Raw genomic sequence first — 21,472 nt, 5'->3', positions numbered from 1 at the left:
ATTTTGACTTGTGATTTGGTGCTGTATAAATAAAACTGAATTCAATGGAACTGATTTCTTTTCTGGCCTATAAACTCCGTTCTGCAGTACACCTGCTAGTGAAAAAGCTGTGGTTAGCCTACTGTGTACCGCCTCCTTACAATTAGCTGCTAAAAGGTGAAATTAAGATGGTCAAAATATTGGAGCAGTTAAAAGATACATTTCTCAGGAAACGGGACTAAATGGCATGACATTAACTTTCAGCTTGTGCTGTTTTACAAGGAGACAAAATCAACAAATGCAGCTTTAAGATTCGGTGCCGCATATGGAAAATTCCTCACATGACGTAGATATATCCTTTAAGATCTTTGAGGGGACATAAGATCACTGGAGTCTAAGTCAACCTTGTCTCACAGAAATACATGAAATGACCACGTCCTTTAAATAACACATTATATGGTGCTGGCACAGAGACACTGCAAACAGAAACTCAGGAGCTCTGTTCTGGACACACGAATCCTCTGGTGGTGACATCGGAACTTGGAAAAACAAGATACAGAGTCAGGAATTTGGGATGACAATAAAACTACTTGGTTGGATTTAGGAAGAAAATTGCAGCTGACACTTTCTGAAAGCTGGTGATAATGACACTGACAATTCAGACAATGGGGCAAAAGCTTGTTGCTTTCTGTGGGAAAGCATCAAATTTTTGCACATAACATGGCTCTGCCATGGAATGGGGTCATGATCATTTCATGTTTTTCTGTGAGACTAGGCTGTTTATTGTATAGTATTTTCTTGATAATGCCCTTCAGATACAGTGGGGAAAAAAAAAAAAAAAAAATTGGCCAGTGGTCTCCCTGGACAACCCCCCTCCCCCCACACTCCACCCAAAAAAAAAAAAAAAAAAAAACATTCAAAAGAATCTCAGAAGGAATAGAACCAGCACACTCGCTCTCTTATCAGAGGCTGCCAGATGCCAGCCCACAACACCATCCTACACACAGCCTGAAGGTGCACCACAACATGGAGCCATTGCAGTGGGGAGTGAGAATGAGGGGGAGAGTGAGATACAGTAGAGAGGAGGGTGGAAGAGGAAGAAAGAGATGTATAGCCTAGGAACATTCAGAAGGAAAAGTGGATCACGGTGCGGAGGAGGGTCGACTTGAGCAGAGGGAGGCCGGGCAAAAGTAGTTATAGAGACTGATCTCCTTTTTCCCCTGCTGTGCCCGATAGGCTAAAGACCAAAGAAAAGAGAGAAAGACAGCTGTAGATGTGCTCTGTTACCATGAAAAAGAGAGAAAAATGTGTTTTATGATGGTTCCCACGTAAGCTTTGTGGCAACGGTAAAGATGATGCAAATCACTTGTGAGTAACAGCCTCCATCCATCACCCTTGTTACAGCTTTAACATACAGCACAGGCCCAGCGGCGAAGCCACTCAAGCTCACATTGTATGCAAAGACCTACAGGCTGTCTTTCACTGTGGGTGGAAGATTTTCTTAATTTTACATGTGGAAGGCAGAAAACCTTTTACCAGAGTGAGACACAGTGTTTGATCAAGCCATCTGTGATTAGATTTTGACAGGCTGCTCAAAGTGTGCTAGTTGACAGCCTCAAAATTCAATTTTATTTCACTTTCTTGTGTGCTGTGCTTAAAGACTACCATCTATGGTGACATTCAGATTCACACACAAGCAGACACACTGACATACACTCTCATACACACGATGGCTGGCAGCTGTTCAATGCCTTAACTTCTTTTTCAGGCTGCCAGTAAAAGCTGATTACCGGCACCAGCCGTCCTCCAACCAAACGGCAGAGAGCTAGCAGAGTATGAGAGCAGAACATTTAAGTTTAAGAGAAAGACAGGGACATACAAGAAGCTGTCATGAGAAGCACTGAGCCTTGTATGAATACATAATTCGAGCATGGAAGGTGAAAGAGAGAGGGAGGGAGTTTAATGTGGATGTCTTGAAGGGTTAAAGCAACAAGAAAAATGGCAAAAAATAGATCTGATTGGAACCAGCAGCCTGTGGCTGATTAATGATGAATAGCTTACATAATGTCAGAAAACTGTGAAATTGCTCATAGAAAGCTGAGGTGGCACCTAGCAAAGTATAGATTATTTAATGGCTTTGTAAAGAGTGATAATATGGCTATTTCGGATAATACATGATTTACATATTTTAGAAAATACTTCATATTTTAGCCCCCAGTATTGATTAGCGTGGGTGTGAGAATCTGCACTGTAGATTAAAGCTCAGTAAAGTCTGTCTCTACAACCGATGCCCCCTAGTTTACTTACACAGAACACTCACTGGACCCTTTATTAGGTACACCTTGCTAGCACTGGGTTGGACTACCTTTTGCCTTCAGAACTCGCCTTACTTCTTCAACAAGGTCCTGGAAACATCCCACAGATATTTTGGTCCATATTGACATGATGACATCACACAGTTACTGCAGATTTGTCAGCTGCTTTTAAAGGGACTAACAAGCTACTCAGGTAGACTGTGGTGTTTAAACGATGCTATGGTGATACAAAGGGGCCCAAAGTGTGCCAAGAAAATATCCCCCACGCCATTACACCACCAGCAGCAGCATCAGCCTGAATCATTGATAAAAGGTCAGATTTAATTTATATTTTCACGTTTTTTTACAACAAATTCTGACCAACCCATCCTAATGTCACAGCAGAAAGGAAGACTCATCAGATCAGACGTTTTTCCAGTCTTCCACTGTCCAATTATGGTGAGTCCATGTGAATCGTAGGCTCAGTTTCCTGTTCTTAGCTGACAGGAACGGCACACCTTGTGGTCTTCTGCTGCCGTAGTTCATCTGCTTATAGGTTTGAGGTTTTGGGGGTTGAGATGCGCTCTTCTGCATATATTGGTTCTAATTATTGTCATGTTTCTATCAGCTTGAAGCAGTCTGGGTGTTCTCCTCTGACCTCTGGCATCAAAGAGGGACTGGATATTTTTTTCTTTTTCAGACCATTTTCTGTGAGCACTAGACATGGTTGTGTAGGAAAGTCCCAGTAGTCTCACCTTTCTTTCTCATTCTGATGCTCAGTTTGAACTTCAGCAGGTTGACTCTTCCTTGTCTACATGCCTAAATGCATTGAGCTGCTGCCATATGACTGGCAGATTAGTCAGTTGTGTTAAAAAACTGTTGAGTGGCCAGTGACTGTCTGTTGGATTTGTGCCCTGCCTATTCTTTGCAGTATGACTTGAGTCTTGTTGTAACTGAAATCTTTGGATTAGCCTTTGATAATCACTGTTTTGTTAATCCTTCACTAACTACTTCATTGACTGATTCATTGATTGATTTTATTTCATTCTAAAATATATCACAGACTTAAAACATACACTTTATTGCCAAAAGTATTTGCTTTTTGCTTTCCCACACATATCAATTTGAGTGATATCCCACTCTTAATCCATAGGGTTTATTATGATGTCAGCCCATCTGTTGCAGCTATAACAGCTTCTCTTCTGGGAAGGCTTTACACAAGGTTTAGGAGTGTTTATATATATTTTATTTAACAGATTTAACCATTCTCTTGCTTTCAGTGCTGCAGAATTTTTCATAGACATGTCTTGCAGGGCTACAGACTTGCCTTTCAGCAAGAAGGTCCTGGGTTCAAATCCAGCCTGGGGCCTTTCTGTGTGGAGTTTACATAATCTCCCTATGTCTGCGTGGGGTCTCACTCAGTACACCAGCTTCCTCCCAGAGACATGCATGGGATTAGGTTAACTGGTGATTTTACATTGACCACAGGTGTAAAGGTGAGTGTGATTATTTGCCGATCTTTATGTATTAGCCCTGTGACAGATTCACAGCATTTTGCCCTATGACAGCTGAGACCGGCTCCAGCCCCAACTCCTGTGACCCTGAATTGGATAAATGGCAGAAAATGGATGGATGGAATTTTGGCATTAAAGCTGTGAATGTACCAAAGACCACCATATTATATCAGTTATTAAGATTACTCTGCCACAACTCTTAAAGCATTCTGTTTTCTAATAAAATGACCTACTGTGTATGTCAGTCAGTGGGTTTATAACACCAATGACCCAGCTTATTTTTTTTTTTTTAAAGTAGAAGGAAGGGTAGATGATAACCTTTTACTGCAAAAGGTAAAACTGAGCAGGCAATGCTCTGCTTTCAATCTGAGTTTGGTGATTCAGACTTCAACCAGACACCCTGTGTTGCCCACAGAGTTCGGCTTTTGTTCTCTCACATTTGATTTTTTTCCTCATACATTTGCCAGACAAACTCCAGTACCACTAAAGTCTGAAATGATCAGAGATGAACCAACATATTCCAGTCAAACACTGATATCAGCAGTATATTGGCCTTGTCAACTATTATTAGCCAATCAACACATAAGACAACAGTTGCCAGTGTCAGTGGCCCACCTAATATCTTATTCAAAATCAGTTGTAAGAAATCTTTAGGCATAGTTAACTCTCTAAAGTCCAGACGACCCCAAACCCAGTGCTCACCCTAAGGTTAGGGTTCGGGGCTATGGTTGAGGCCGTCACTGTGGATGGCTTAGACCTCACAGGCTAACCTCTCAATACCTGTTCACAGGATAACGTTAATCCTAAAATAAGTACACCGTGCAACTAAATAACTTGCAATTTAACCCTGTTGAAGTTTTAGTCAATTTGGCTGACCTGCTCAAACATGCAAGCACATGAAATGTCTAGACAGCCAGAGGGAAAGTGTTTGCAAGACGAATTAATGCTGCCATCTGTAATCCAAACTTTACCCAACATGAAAAAACTCCAAAGTACTAAACTCCATCCATCTGCCACTCCAAGAAGGATAAAACAAATACTAAGAACTATAAGCAAATATAAATTTAACCCAGGCCTGTCCTCACACTGAGAGAAAGCTAATCAAACTGTTGACAGATATGATACTAGGTGATTAGTCTCTGTTTGTGGTTTGCAAACACTCATGCCAGCAAAATATGCGGCTATGTAGAAGACTGCCCATATGGGAGGCTGTTATATAATTCATACTGCATGTGTTAAAGAGCTTAAGCTTCCTGAATGAGAGACACGAGGCTCTGAAATAGGGCCCCTCATATACAGTGTGTCTGCATGTTTGCAAAATGGCTGACAGGCAGAAATCATTGAAGAGAAATATGCCTGGGACAGAGGTACACAATGAGAGGACAATATAAAGGGCATAAAAGTAATCAGCCAGCTGTCAGTGAGCTTTTTGTCAAACAGGAACATGTCTGATGTGAAGCTTCTATTGCAGGGAGAATGAAGGATGTTTCAAATGTGTTTGAAGACGAGCTGCTAGAAAAGATTTCCATCAAATCAAAATAATCTGCATGAGATTCGGAAAGCCAATATTCCAGCTACAATAATAGGATTAACTTTTGTTTCTTACTCAATATGCGATTTGCTTTCAAAGTCTGATAAGAGTCCATTTTAATTAGTGTCAGAATAATAAAAGATAATAAAAGAAATCAAAGTGACGTATGATTAAAGCAGGCAGCAATTTGGAGAATGTTCCCTTTGATGTGAGATGCACTTTGCTGCATATTCTGTATAGTGAACAGCCCTGTCACAGAGCAGATGCTGCTGCCTCTTTCTCAGACAACTGGCCCAAATACAAGAAAATCATCTCCCATCAGTGGAGGCTTGTGCATAAAAAAGGCAGCTGGAGAACTATAGTAGGCTTGCAGATAAACCATAATACTCATATCCAGAGTCTGCCCACCTCTGAACTCTGTGGGCTTTGTGGTATCACCAGTATAATCCACTTGTGATACTGGAGCCAGCAAAGGCAGATGCTCAACTTTATAGTCAAAAGCTTTTGCTTTAATTTGTTTTGTTTTGTTGGCATCATCTGTTAGAGTTAAATTTCTAACTCCGCTCGCCCCACACTGGATCCTCTTCTGGCTGTGTTCAGAAAAGTGATGGCTAGAAATGACCATGCCAAATCCAAGTCTCGCCTTGGTTCTGCTAAATCTATCTTTGGGACCTCTGATAATGTTTTTAGTACATTTTTATGCAAAAAAAAAAGTAAAACCCAAAAGTTTCACAAGTTTTTTTTCTCCCTGTAGCTGCAATAGCATATTAGTCCCAGGACCATTTTGTCACTTAAAGCATTGATTTCTTTATATTCATCAATTGACTGACTAATGATATTCCATGTCATTCAGTTCCACGTGTACCATTAGTATCTACCTTAAAAACACAGTTTAGGACCATTGCTGTGGCTCGATAGGCTCGTTGGGATGACTGTGCTGACCACAGACAGCCATTCAGTAAAGCATATTGATTGAAACATAACAGTCAAAGGGAGTGTCAGAGAGAGCAGTGTGTGCACTGTCAAACTCAGTCTGGAGGCCTCCTGGAATCCATTTATCGATCCCTGCTAGCTGCTCACTGCTTCCTTTGACAAGGTACCTTCAGAAGGACATCACTGATGCACTGTACTTCAAAAATCCTGTACTGTTGCACCAGGTAGAGCCGTTTGGTTCGAAACTCTAGCTCTTCTGTATTTTAGTTTTCTCTCTTTAAAGGAGTGCCTCAAATGTGTAAGGATAGTAAGGATCTGAAACTTTTTTTTTCTTACTAACTTTCAAAATCTTTGTGTCTGAAACTGCCTAAGACATTTGATTGTAGTTAAATGTTTACGTTTCTTCTCTTCATCTTTTCAAATGTGGTGCTTCTGTATTTATTTATTCTTATGCATTTGAACCTTGTAGACTCTGATAACAATACAATCTGTTATCCAACACCATAAGAGAAAGCTGCCTTCATACACTAAAGGGCATTTGTCACCAGCCAGCTCGTTTTTATTCCATCTGTCATTTCAATTACAGACTTTTTGAAAAAGTGCTCAATTTTTCCTGAGCACTTGTGAAAATACGTTCAGGGGGATAAAAGAGGACCTTGCGCTCATGCTTTGCTCTCACAACGTTTCCAAAGCATAAAAATAATACTGGAGACATGATGCAATGAGAAGCAATGCAACATGTTGGACTAACATATTTCTGTCTTCATACTTGTCTACAAAAGCTTTACACTTGATGGCATACTGAAGTTGAAAGCTAATCACAGAGGGGAGACAGGTGAGAGACAGCACACGGAAACTTCACAAAGTGAAACTGCAAATGATTTCTTTAACAAAAAAAAAAAAAGGCATGGCATCACAAAAAAGCTTTCTTAACAGGATCGCGCTCTTTTGACTCAGTGTTAAACAGAAAAACAACTTTTCTTCCTCTCCAAAGTGAGAAAAACACATCTGACAAAAGCACATCTACTTCTGCAAATTTTAACAACATTAGCTGAGCTCTGGGGTGTGTGTGTGTGTGTGTGTGTGTGTGTGTGTGTGTGTGTGTGTGTGTGTGTGTGTGTGTGTGTGTGTGTGTGTGTCACCCTGAACTGGGAGGGGGATCAGAAACTTAGTGCTGATTAATTCTCTTCTTTCTCAGAAACTCTTCGATGTGTGCAACAGGTTAGAACAACAGAGATGGCCTAGTTTCATGCAAATTTCTTGCGCTGATGGGTGCTGCTGTGGAGGGTCTCGTTTGTGGACTGAATCTCATTAATTATCACATAAAATCACATCAATAAAACACAAAGTAATCCTGTGGTAATAAGCAATTACATCAAGCAGTAAAGAAATATTCCTCTTGTTCTGGTTGAAAGCTACAATTATAATATTCATCTGCTTGATCAAGTAAGAAGAGCTGATGCATTAAACTAAAACTGGGTTTGTAATTTCACCTCGACTGAGCCGAGTGACCCCTGCTGGGGTCAAAGGACAAAAACAAAATCATGTTTGTAAATTTTTGATTCATACCTACATAATTACATAACAAGTTTATATCAACTTGCAGCATAGAATAGGCATAATATACATAAACTTGTTGTGGAAGTGTTTACAGAATACCTATAGCTGTATCTTGTATAGCTACGAACTACAAGCTACAAATTTTGAGGCATGCGACTATAATTGCATTAAAGGCTCAGTTTAAACGCATTGATGGCTTTTCCAGGATTGAGCTCAAGAACAGTCATGTGACTGTAAATGACTTTTTGTTGCTTTTAATAGCTTCTTTTCAATGATGATAATTGCAAATGTCGTTACACAAGAACTCGCTTTGCGCTCTGGATTTTCAAAAGCGTCACTTGACTTCATAATGAGAACGACAATCAGCCACAATGTGGATGACCATTATTTCACTAAAACTCAACTAGGAAACTTTATTCTTCCTAAATACTGATAGAAAAACTGTGATGTGGGTGGCTTGCACTTTTTTCTGCTACTCTTTAATGAGACTGTGTTAAACACCAAGAACATTTCTGCTTCTTACATTTCCCATGATACAACTTGGTGGCGTATTTCTAGTAAACACTTGTCCTTAAAGCCCCATGGCCCCAGTTTGTCACGCATGCTTTCAATTAAAATGTGACATCTTCAAGACAGCAATGGTGCCACTTAATTATTTATTCAGATTTTACAACGATCCTTGAGCCTAAACACTGAACTGACTTGTGAAAAATGTCAAATTAGAGGTTGACAAAAGTGATCTGTGCCAGTACCCTGGTAATTTTTTTTTAACTACTGAAGGTGAAGTACCAAAATACTGTGATCAGTTAGGGTCTTTACATTCTGATATGCTATGTTGGACTCTACTGAAGTTAGTTTGCATGATTCATAGATACCTCTTATTCATCTTATACCAGGCCTTAGCATAAGCAGAGAAACCCAGACCTCCATCTACCAGCCACCTCCTTCAGCTTATGCAGGGGAGCACCGAGGCGTTCCCAGGCCAGCTGAGAGATATAATCTCTTCAGCATGTCCTTGGTCTACTCCGGGGTCTCCTCCTAGCAGGACATGCCCAGAACACCTCAACCAGGAGGTATCCAGGAGGCATCCCAGTCAGATGCCCAAATCACCTCAACTGGCTTCTTTCGATATGAAGGAGCAGCGGCTCTACTCTCGAATGACTGCACTCTTCACCCTATCTCTAAGAAAGAGGCCAGCCACCCTTTGTTGGAAGCTCATTTCCGCTGTTTATATCCGTGATCTCGTTCTTTTGGTCACTACCCAAAGCTCGTTACGCTCAGCTCCCTCTTCACTGGGATGGATCGGTACAACCTTCGCATCACTGCAGTGATAATGTGGAGGAGTTAAGCTGTTTTAGCTTCCCTCTAATTCCACTCTCCTTTTAAGCAAACGTTCCCCTCATTGGCCACTGCAAAAAAGAAGACTTGAACATCAGTTCGATGCAGTGTCACCATATCAGAGATATCCCCTCACAACATCAAACAGACTCAAGAGGGGAAAACAGTGTTTGAAATCAAGCATTTAGAGTAGTCTGAAGCTTGAACTTTTTATTTCTTAGTGACCACTTGGGCATACATCGATGTCATTATTTGACAAAACTCCATGTTTAATAGGAGCACCTACAATTGCAACAGGATGTATATCACAGAAAATATTTAAAAGCTTAAAAGGTCCACTTTAAAGCAAAAACCCATGGGTAATGCAAGCCTTTGAGGTCATTAAACTCATGTTGCTCTTACACAGACTCAAAGACTTTTATTGTGTAGCACCAGACATGGGCGATGTTGAAGGAGACAGACTGTAGTAATGAAAAGAACGAATAGGGATAAAACAAGTGTTACACCCACCTACAGTCCTCACTAATTTAGTTTCTATTCATCTTCATAAAGCACAAGACAAGAGCTGTGTGGGTTCTCTGAGTGTTGTTTCTTGATAATTAGATCTGCAATTGTGTAGTGTTGCCCAAAAAAAACAAAACAAAAAAAAAGGACAAAAAAAAAAAAAAAAAAAGATTCCCAGTCATTCAATTAATCTAGTACTGTCTATTGAAATCTAAACTGATTTACCGTATCTGGCAGTGGGGTAACATTTTGCTTGTTCCAAATGCACATCAGCTGTTCGTTTGAAGATAGTAACACACCCACGAGCAAATTATATGAGAAGAAGGGGAAAAAACTAAACATGAGAGAACAAATGGCCTGTTTAAAGGACATTTCTTGCAGCGAGGATGCTGAATACTCTATACTCTATATGTAGCTTGATATCTCCTTTGGAAATCATAACGTGGAACATGGTGCAGATCAGAACATTTTCCATGGCGCCAGTAAAGTAGAAAGAGCTTCTAAGCCTGATATAGATACTGTAATTGGTTGATCTCTGGTGTGTAGCAAAGCAGAGGAAATTCTCAAAGCAGAAAAAAAAAGGAAAAGTTGGAAAGAGGACTCCTGCAGCCAATCGATGAGGAGCTGAGAGAAGAAATAAACCGAGCAGTAATTGAAAAGGGGTATCATGGATTGTTATCGTTTTTTTTTTTTTAAATATGTTAATACAGCTGATGGATTATTTGTCTTCATAAACACTGGTCAGTATTGCATTGGGGCTGCTAATGTACTCTCCAGGAAGGTTAGGGTAAAGAGGGTTAGCTCTGTCAAGGACATGATTCTTTTGCAGTGTTTTTATAGCAGAGGTTATACTAAAGTTTGGACACACTCACCCATTCATATGATTGGGTGAGTGTGTCCAAACTTTTGGCTGCTACTGTGAATCAAAAATGGAGAAGAATTGTTTTGTTATAGACTTATCTACACTCACTTGCCACTTTATTAGGTACACCTGTTCAAATTCTTGTTAATGCAAATATCTAATCAGCCAGTCACATGGCAGCAGCTCAGTGCATTTAGGCATGTAGACATGGTCAAGATGACCTGCTGATATTCAAACCAAGCATTAGAACAGGGAAGAAAGGTGATTTAAGTGATTTTGATTGTTGGTTATTGGCGCCTGTTACGTCCCGTGGGTCTAGGGGACATGGGCACAACATATAATTAAGAATGGAAACAAAAACAAGAAATGCAAAACAGCCCATAAATAAATTATGGACAGCCTGGTCTGAAGATTTCAGAAACTGATGATCTACTGAGATTTTCCCACAGAACCATCTCTAGGGTGGTGTTGCAGTGGTGTGGAGGATATTTTCTTAACAGATACTGAGCATCGTTTAAACCTCACAGCCTGTATTGTTGCTGACCACATCCATCTCTTTATGACCAGAATGTATCCATCTTCGGATGGCTGCTTCAAGAAGGAAGCTTGATGCACCATGTCACAAAGCTTAAATCATCTCAAACTAGTTTCTTGAACAAAACCAGGAGATAACTGCATAATCAGACTGCTTTTTGCACCCCTGATGCCTATTAAATATGGACTTATATAAAGTCTGCGGTCTAAATAACAACCCAACCATTTTATATAGTAGGGTAAGGCATTCTCTTTGTAGCTTTGGTCAAATGGCAGTGCAGATGTTACTTTAACACCTTTGGTTTCCAAATTACATATACAGTGAACCCTCGTTATAACGCGCTTCACCTCTCGCGGCCTCGGTGTTTCACGGATTTTTTTAGTGCCATTTTTATCTTTTTTTTTTTATCTTTTTTTTTTTAACAGTGTATGAACGCGCATCGTGTTGTGCGTCCTGATTGGCTGTCAATCAATCTCCTCCGTCCCTCGTCTCTGTCCAGTACAGAATGTGTTCGGCTTGAAAACAGGTTTTGATCTTTGGTTTCCTTCTATAGTACTGTATAATAATTGTAAAAAATAAAGCTGACTACTTCGCGGATTTCGCCTATCGCGCGTTATTTTTGGAACGTAACCCCCGCGATAAACGAGGGTTCACTGTATTCCATTGATGAATTAGTAAGCTTTCCATTTAATATTTTCATGTCTGATTATGCAATGAAATGTGAAAGCATCTTTGGCTTTGTTTGGGGTATAAGAAATCCACTATCTAAAAATGTGTCTGCTTTACCCATAACTGTGTTAGATGGTTGAAGTATCTAACAGTGATGTTTGAAGGGCGTTGTGCCACACCAAAAACCAATAGTGACAGTATACTGGATGAGTAATTCAACACAGTTTATATTGTTCTCACTGGAACTGGATCCCATAGCAACTCCAGCAGCTGACTTCTCCCTCGGTATCTTTGATCACTTTTCTTTCATCTTTTGTGAGCCTGGGACGGGCACAAAATTGCTGCATAGCATGATATATGACATTCCATCTCAGCAGCGTATGAAAAATAAATTAGATTTCCCTACACCATTTCCTGATCACCCCTCCACCACCAGCCCTCCCTCCTGTCATCACACCTGCCTCTCTCTTCCTGCCCATGCATGTGACCACTCAGCTGCAAGACACAAACAGAGTGTGTTCACACCAAGTGTGTTAGAGGAGACTTTTTCAAGCTTGAAATCTTGACTTGTTCTTTGAATGGTAGTAGAAAGAACCAATCATGGGCAATCTCAAAAAAAACACCAGTAAAATAGTAGATAGTAGATAGCATACATTATTTTACAAGATTGATTGTTTTAATTTTACAAACTATTTCATGATGAGCATCTGTATCCAGTACTTCTGTGTAACTGTCACCAACTGTGACTGTAGCTGACACTGTACCAGACGTGCTTTGAGTTTTAGTCAGTGAGCAGATTCAAACCCGACAACCTCACTGTGACAAAATCTACACTGTCTCTGTACATCATATTTTCAGGCAGAAAATAATAAGTAGTTGGGTTTTGTCAGGGAGCCATGGGTTGTAACAGAGGCTTCCTCTTCTAATATTCAAGAGGATTCACCAAATCAAAGCTCATATTTGCATTTCTTGAAACACACCACTTAAATTGTGTAGTTCACTATAAAAAGATCAGGTTGTTGAAGTTGGCTTAGCTAACTGTCATTACAAGACTGCCAATGTTAACATGTTAGATAATGGCAAGTGAACATGTTTATTTTTTTCTTTTTCTTTGACATTTATTTTCTAATGGATTGTTTTTCTGGTTATTAGTGAACTTTAGATTGTAGCCATGTTTCCCTACCTCACTTATATGCTAAGCTAGAAACATGCAACTTCATTTGAGTTCTATACTTAATACCCATCCTCTTAGCTTTGTTTGCTCACACATGTTAAGTTGATATGGAACAAATGTTTGCAACTACTTTCAAAATTGCCTACCTGCTGACACATGTTAAAGTTATTATGCACCATTATTACCCCTAACACATAGCTGTAGTTTTTATGGAAAACATCTGCTAAATTTATAGATGCTTAATTTGAGTGCTGTGAGTGATCCAAAACTTGCAACTTGCAAAGCATGGACCAGAACAGTGCTATAAAAAGAAGTGCTCTACAGAGATGTGAGTACATGTGTATCTGGGTGATGATGGGAGTCTTTCACAATACACACGTTCACTGGACCTAACCCATGCCTCCTTTTTCTTCTTCTTATCCTTTTCAGGGCCGCAGAGGGCTGGAGCCTGCCTGTCATATGATGAGAGGCAGGGTACACCCTGGAGGTCACCAGCCTGTCGCAGGGCTAGCACAGAGAGAAAGACAACCATTCACACTTATGGGTTATTTAGAATCACTATCTTTGGACTATGGAAGGAAACCAGAGTACCCAAAGAAAACCCACACAGACATGGAGAGAACACGCACACTCCACACAGAAAGGCCCCGGCCAAGGTGGATTCAAACCTAGGACCATCTTGCGGTGAGGCAACAGTGCTAACCACTTTACCACTGTGGCAATGCGCACTTAATGTTAATACAGAATATTGATTATAAATCTTGTGACACATATTGTACATTTGTTCACATTGCTTGGTTTTCAGATAATTTTAAGCACACTGCAGTAAAGGACAAGAAAAACTGTAGATGTTATTTGACTACAACAAGGCTCCAGTAATTTGAAAGTTAACATCTACAGCATGTGTGCCAAATGTTGCCATTAAGACATCAGAGTTCTTGGAATCATGGAATGAAGAGGGGAACTAATAGAAACAATGCATGATGGATTTCCAGAGAAATTCCAAAGAGGAATGCAATTACTGTGTCGGAGCTTGTCGGCTCCCCTCACTGTTGGTCAAAAATGATTTAACAAGCTTTCACTCAGTGAGGTCTAAAAATATGTCTTCATCTATCTCTGCTTTATCTTCTCAGCCTCAGGAGTTTCCTTTTCAACAGGGGAAGATATTAATGAAAATATGTGACGCATCCTCTTCTACGTCATAAAAGATACCTATGAATCATCTTCTACTGCTACACTTCATATTAATATACCCATATAAAGTAATCACATTAAACTATCTTACATCCATCCAGTCCAAGCCTGTGTTACATGTATAAAAAAGGCATCTCAGGCCCAAAGTACCAACTTGTGTAACAGTTTGATTCTCTCAGTGCCAACAAAAGCCAGACACAAATCCACTCCCTTCGAGCACCTACGCTCTAAGCTGGACGTACTATGGATAAAAACAAATCTATCCCAGCCCCTTGTGTAAGCATTGCTTTGTTTCACCACAGGGTTTATGAAGACTGAGGCCAAAATGGTGAAGGTAGTGATCTAAAAATAGAAAATAGAAGTGAAAATTACTTTGCATGTCCTCCAATATTGCTGTTTTTTTCATGATCATCATCTCCTTCTGAGTGAAGCAGAATAAAGCATCAAAAGCACAAGAGCATCACATTGAATCTCTTCAACATCGTGATGGATTTAAAGTGTGCATCAAGAAAGTAGGACAGCTTTCACAGAGGCTCCAGACTGATACTCAATGACATCACTTTCACAGCAGAAGCCTCATTTTGAGGCAGTTATAATCACAGTATCACACCCATAATCATCATCACACTCTGCTGCACCTGCAACCTCTTCATACATTTAACGCTATATTCAGATATATAGGTGGAATATATGGGTCTCTGCATTTAACCACCAATCAAACTGCTACAAATGGTGCATAGTATGCACATTGTGAGTGTTGACAGCACATTTACAGCCATCAGAATCCCTTTATGCAACATATTTGCACTCTCACCAAGTTAAAGTGCTATAATTAAAGGGGGAAAAAATGAGTGTGAATGAGTATAAAAATGAGTAAATGTGTCCTGAAGTGGCAGTGTGATGGTTAGCACTGTTGCCTCACAGCAAGAAGGTCCTGGGTTTGAATCCGCCATCTGGCCTGGGCCTCTCTGTGTGGAGTCTGCATGTTTTCCCTGTGGCTGTGTGGGTTCTCTCCAGGTACGGTGGCTTTCTCTCACAGTCCAAAGACATGCAGTTAGTGGGGTTAGGATACGTGGTGATTCTAAATTGCCCGTGGATGTGAATGTGAGTGTGAATGGTTGTCTGTTTCTATGTGTTAGCACTGCAACAAACTTGCGACCTGTCCAGGATGTAGCCCGCCCTTTGCTCTATGGCAGCTGGGATAGGCTCCAGCCCCCTGAGACACTTAACTGGATAAGCGGAAGAAAATGGTTGATGGATGAGTGTCCTTAAGCTTGAAGTGCTTTAAGTTTTCCAAAGTACAAATGCAAAAAGGCCTATATTAAGTATATTTAGTCAGTTTATGACTTCCCTGCTCCAACTCCTTGTAAGCTATCCCAGATCTAGGAGAACTTTACAGAGTTCTCTTAAGAACTCTATTAGTACATCCAGCCTATCTTCTCTAATTGTGTTCCTTACTGAACACTGGAACAGTCCAAAAAAATCCTTCATTCCAAATGAACCCCATTCAAAATATGCCAATCAAAGCTAGTCAGTCATTTTCTCAACAAGTCATTACCATCTTGATCAGCTAATTTTAGACCCTCCCTGTGTGCTGGAGGTCATTTTAAATATTATCGCACCATTATTAGGACATTAAGGCTTTGATGGCTTCTGTGTAGCGACTGATTGACAGCTGTGATTGACACTTGCTGACCCTGCTGCTCTCCTTGTAGCTTAATTCCCTAACACTTGCTCACATTGACTGGTCTTTTTTTTGCGTTGTTAGTGTTGCTTTGATCCCAGTGCTACTTATTTGGGGGTCTTGCAAAACATGGTACAGTCCAAAAACTGCAATGATAAACTATTGTCAAGTCAATAACATTAACCTATATAGAGAGCCTATAGAGGAAACAACACATAGCATACAGGCTGGTATTCAGTGAGTCTTCTATGCTCACTGTACAGGCATAAGAGTGGCATCAGTGTTCTCATCTAACATTCTGGTTTCTTAAAATGAGTTTCCAGAATAATTCCAACTCAACCCTTCCAAATTCACTCTTGAAAACTCTTTCAGTGATTTGGGCATCACCCTTTAACTCAAATGTAAATTTGAACAAGTGGGCGCCTCCATCTGCTGAGAAAGATTGTGTGCTAACACTTAAAGCTACAGAATAGCCACTGTGTCAACATTGCTTTGTCAGGAGCATTCTCGTAGTTTCACTGAAACAGACAGTTATTGCCCATTTCTGCATTCATATTTTACAGTGGTCAAAGATTTAAACAAGCAGCCCAGATGAATAGGTATGTGTGTGACACAAAGGTAACACAGATAACCTTGGGAATGATTTTGAACAAAGCTGAATGGTTTCTACCTTGCTATTGTGGGTATTCCTCTAAAGCACTTTAATGAGAATACTGCCAATAGCACTGCTTATCTATTGAGTCATTTTGTAAAAGTCCTGCAGCGTCTCAGAAGACTTTATTCAATTGTTTTCAAAGGCGGGCAAATAAATTCCGCAGTAAATGTACTCTGACATGCAAAATTGATGAAATACATTTCCCATAATGCATCCAAATAACATTTCACTGCTTATGTATTTACTCACCACGCACCTACTTTGTAGGCATTTTCCTCTGAATTAAAAAAATCATCAGGTTTTCTTTTGCAAACTTTGTGAAAATAGTTGAATAATGTCTTCAGTGACTCTGCAGGGAGCTTTTCAAAGTGAGCAGCAGTAATAGTGAGAACAATGACCCGTGTGTGTAAAATTGATGGTGCGTCACTTTAAATCATCAATATGATGTTAATGTAGTTACTAAACCCCACCACCAACAGACCATAATAAAAGTCACTGTAAAAACAGACAAATACAGCACACACATTTTGATAGGTGGTTAATTGTGCAAGAATGCAACACAAGTCAATTTAGTTCAACTTTTTTCAAGCCAAGACAGGCTCCCTGTCCAGTATGCAACATTTTCACTTTAATTAGAAGGTCAGACAGCAGAAAGAAAAAAAAATGAATAACTGTAAGGGTCTGGGAGGAATCAGACTGGGATTTTCTATTCAGGGCATTTGGCTATGGGGTCACACCTGCAGGTGGGAAGGAACTGAATGAAAATGAGAGAATAGCAGTTTCATCTGATGACATTGAGGTATATATTTCATGAGACAGTTGCATGTGTTTGCATAACTGCAAATTCACCAAAGACACTACAGAGTTAATCTTTTCTATGCATTATTCCTAGACAGAAGAGTATAAAAAAATTCCACTCTCAAGTCTTCCTCAAGTTTCCATAATTTTTATCACATTAAATATCTTATGAACAGTGAATATCTTGCCGAGGTCTTATGTTATTTTGTATGTGTGGTGGAAAGATCAAACACTCAAACTATTTTCTCTTAGACTTAAAATTTGAACAAAAAGAGCAAATCTTACCTATATTGTATGGTATTGTGCCATATGGTCCCTTGGAAATATCTCAAGGCCACACATTCACATCAAAAGTGAAAGATGAAGAATCAGCCTAGACAAAATAAAAAAAGAAGGATGTAAGAAGTGAAAAACGCAAAGGTCATGCGAGGTCATTTGCAATATATTCCTGCTTATATATTCATATGCTTATATGCTTCTGCATTTTAATGAATAAGGAAATATGCACTGAAGAATCACACTCAAAATTGTGCATATCTGATATATGACTGTGTGAGTAACTTTGCATTGTGTGGTCTGAAATAAGGCCAGCTAAAGCCCATTTTAAACAATACAGGTGTTATCGTGCATACTTGCTGTAAACCAATCATGCCACTAAGCTGTGAAACCTTTTACAATTCAGGCAGCGCTATTATGATTTATAAGGAATTATCTGCTTCTCAAACAAAAGCCTATAAAATCTTCTTAAAGCACAGTGTAGGAGGGAGGGAGATTAGATTGGTTTATGGAAAATTATTGAAATAGAGCACAGCAGGGTGTTTGTGCAGGGCCACAGCTCCCGAGTGACATTATAATCTCTGCAATGACTTAATGCACATTATTTGTCTCTTTTCTCTCTCATTTTTTTGCGACCAGTTGTCCCTACAAGCTGTCTGCCTTTCTAAACACAGAGTCTGGGAGCTGTGCTATTTGTTTGCCTTGTGTGGGAGTAAGAGTGTGGGTGTGCTTGAATGCATGTCTGTGAATCTGTTTGGGCTCAGATTCATGTATGTGCTGCAACATGAACTTAATGAAGAAGATCATGGATGTACATTTCTGGCCCTCACATGCATTGTGTGCCCTCAAAAGTTAAACCTATGGTCTCCAAAAGTCCGATCTAAAAACTTTGGCCTTGCTGCACGTATGTGATGTTCAGAAAATTAACGACTCTTTCCTTTCTCCATTGATAATAAACATCTTCATATTCCACTGATCCCCTAAGGTGCATCACTTCTCACTTGCCTACCTACATATAACTCAGATGATCCAGCCTCTCTATTCAATGCTCTCTTTCACTGCACCCCCCCCCCCCTTTTTTTTTTTGCATCCACACACTTGCACTTTCCTTCATTCCAATCTTCAGGGTCTTATGACACACCTTGTTTTGTTCAGATTGATTTTCCTCCTGCCTTCCCTTTCCTTGTGATCTCACTGACAATGACAGGCTGATGAGTTGAAGGTCTGAAAGAGCACCACCAGAAGTGTTTTCATTTCTGGGTCAGATTTGGCTCATCAGCAGTTTTAAGAAGACTAGGGAATCCCAGAAAAAGAAGCTAAACCTCAGTTTTTAGCTGGTCCCCAGCTGGGCTTTGCCTGCCAATCGCAGCGTTACCCAACACAGGATACACCAGACATTCACCTAAGAGAATTTATCTGACTTACTGGAATATTTAAGGTGAAATGATCTGAGAAGGTGTGATGGGTTGATGCTGATCATTTCAGATTTCCCCAGTCATAAAATCATTATTAGCTTTTAAGGCACAGCAGCCAGGGAATGCAAATAACACATTATTGACCTGCTGTCATTAACTCTATGCATTTAAAGACACTGCTTAGAGCAAATAACCTGCTGTGATGCCCATTCAGGCTCGGAAAATGACTGAGGGAATTGAGACTTTCAAAGATGCCAGGAGAGCAGAGTTTCATTATAACAACACAACAAGCCTATTAATAATATTCATAATACATTTGAAATCTGTTTGCGCCTGTTTCTTTGTGTTAGGCACCATCAATTTGATCTATGAACCTTAATATGAATGCAAAATCAACAGCTTAATGAAATAGTAGTGAGGGGACATTCTATGTTAGCAGATGAAATCAAATTCAGTGAACCAGTAGGCAACAAAGAAAACAGCTCAAGGTCATAGGCGCTCATAGAAACCAATGCACCACTATTTGAATAATCTTCAGGGGCTGTGCACATAATATGTTAGCCATATTGGAGGCAGTTAATGAGATTAATGAGATTAACGAGGGCAAAATGACATCGTGACAAACCTTGTTTCATAATATGACTGAGTAGTGGTAAATGTTTGATTAGGTTTTGAACAGAAGAACAAAATAATGCAAACATTTTGTCAAACTATTTATCCACCTTGACCTCCAATCTACATAAACTTAGTGGTTTCTATAACACCAGTCTGGTCTCAGTCCCAGGGCTGTGCCACGCTTTGTAAGCTGCCGATGCCTCACAGATACACATATGGTGTTCTTACACCTTATGCATCGTGGTGTCATTGTGATGATGCACAGGGCTTAACCACACTAGTGGTTCTATTCTCTGACTTCCAGCTCATCACATAGGAACACTTGGAAATGTGACGCCAAGGGTTCCTTTAACTGCAGTGGGTAAGTTGAAAGTTAATGTTGTGAAGGGACAATGATCTTTTTCCTCAGGCTAACTAAGTAGCTGTGTTTTATAAACCTATCCAAGTTGATTTTTGGCACTGAAACAGCATGTGAAAATTAAATGGATCAAAATGGAAAAAAAAGTGCAAAACATAAAAGGTTCAAATGGGAAATAAATTGTGATCCTGAGGAAAAAAAAAATCTGTGACTTTACACCATCACCCCTCCAACCTGAAAATACAGACTGCTGCTGATTAAAGGAAGAATCTAGGTAACAGCATGGCTGCATCTCATTAAAAACACTTGGTTTTATTTGGTTTTTATGGATTGGATTTTGTTGTGAAGTATTACTTCCTGTTTTATAGCTTGTAATGAGAAAAAGGGATCAAGAGTCTTTAATGAGGATAGCTGGATGCAAAAAAATGTCAGTATATTTTATTTCAGGTCTCTAAAAATGACCCCTAGTTTTCAGGAAAAAAAAAAAAGGAAGTCATTATTGGAATTATTCTATTAAATTCGATTGTTTATTGATTTTTTTTTATCGTTATATGTAAGACAAACTATTGAATCTGCATGCTTAATCTCAGTATGGCATCAAATGAAATGAATAAATCCCATTTCATTTGCCTTCTTTGAAATTTCACTTTGTGGAGTTGAGGTCTGGCAGAACAGATTGCCGTCTGGAAGAAAATAACGAGAACAAAACAGAGACTGATGAAGATTTTAATGAAATGTTCTGCTCGCTTTAAACTCCAGACGTGGCTCACTGATTGGCATTTATGCTTAAAACCTGGAAACACAGGGTGTCCCAAACCAGCGTCTGACAAAAATAACAGAACATACTGTACATTGAAAACTCAAGCAACTTTTACCTAGTATATCCAGAGTAGGTTGTTTCATGGCTCATTTGAAGAAATAGCTTATTTGATTACCAAATATGTTGACTTGATGAAAAAAAAAATTAAATATGTATTTGAAAAACACACTCTTAGACTTATCTCCAACACCTTGTCTGCTGTATCTCCTACCTGTTAATTATTATATAATTCATCCCACATTTCAGTGTTAATTATTTAGAGGGCAACCAAGTATGAATGAAAAATGTACAGCAAAAGGAACAAAGAACACAAGGCAGGGGAGGAAATATAATTTCATTCTCTCTATATATTTCCCCTGTAAGACTGCGAGGAAGCCAGAACACCTGGAAAGGCACAAGGCACACGGAGAGCACGCAAACTCTCCACAGAAAGGCTCCGGCCAGCCAACAGGTCCCAAACAGAAACCTACTTACTCCGAGGCAACTCTACTAACCACTAAACCACTGTCCCACCCTCGTCAAAACATTATCAAAAAAAGGAAAAATTTTAAACAAAATTTGAGCTTACAACATCATCACCTTCGGGACACGACCAAAATACACGCAGTAGTTTGCAGATTTGGTCCTCCAGCAGGCATTAGTTAGCTCTGGATTTATTTTTACCATTCAGCTTCTCACTGGGGTTCTATCCAAGCAATTGCAATGGCAGTTAAATGAATTCTTTCATTCCCATCACATTTTTTTTCAGGCTGTGCTGCAAGCTA

The 21,472-nt window shown here is 39.7% G+C and overlaps 1 protein-coding gene across 1 annotated transcript in view; it reads right to left on the bottom strand.

Annotated features, from left to right (window-relative positions):
• Positions 1-21,472, bottom strand: part of LOC115772846 (leucine-rich repeat and fibronectin type-III domain-containing protein 2) — a 139,003-nt gene that overhangs the window by 24,867 nt on the left and 92,664 nt on the right. The window contains exon 4 of the mRNA XM_030719257.1: positions 17,510-17,597. The gene's annotated coding sequence lies outside the window, so the exon portion shown is untranslated. The remainder of the gene's footprint in view (positions 1-17,509; positions 17,598-21,472) is intronic.

The sequence above is a fragment of the Archocentrus centrarchus genome, chromosome 22 (genome assembly GCF_007364275.1).
Source record: "Archocentrus centrarchus isolate MPI-CPG fArcCen1 chromosome 22, fArcCen1, whole genome shotgun sequence".
Lineage (NCBI taxonomy): Eukaryota > Metazoa > Chordata > Actinopteri > Cichliformes > Cichlidae > Archocentrus > Archocentrus centrarchus.
The sequence above is the reverse complement of the archived record's forward strand: the minus strand, read 5'-3'. Positions and strand labels throughout refer to the sequence as shown.